This window comes from Cebus imitator, unplaced genomic scaffold (assembly GCF_001604975.1).
Source record: "Cebus imitator isolate Cc_AM_T3 unplaced genomic scaffold, Cebus_imitator-1.0 Scaffold944, whole genome shotgun sequence".
Taxonomy (NCBI): Eukaryota; Metazoa; Chordata; class Mammalia; order Primates; family Cebidae; genus Cebus; species Cebus imitator.
Genome location: NW_016108259.1, coordinates 33702 through 33916, shown reverse-complemented (window position 1 = coordinate 33916; position 215 = coordinate 33702).

The following is a 215-nucleotide window of genomic DNA, read 5'->3' as shown; positions in this document are numbered from 1 at the left end:
GGTTTGGGACCAGCCTGGCCAACATGGTGAAACCCCGTCTCTACTCAAAATACAAAAATCAGCCGGGTGTGATGGTGAGCACCTGTAATCCCAGCTACTAGGGAGGCTGAGGCAGGAAAATCGCTTGAACCTGGGAGGTGGAGGTTGCAGTGACCCAAGATTGTGCCACTGCACTCCAGCCTGGGTGACAGAATGAGACTCCGTCTCAATAAATA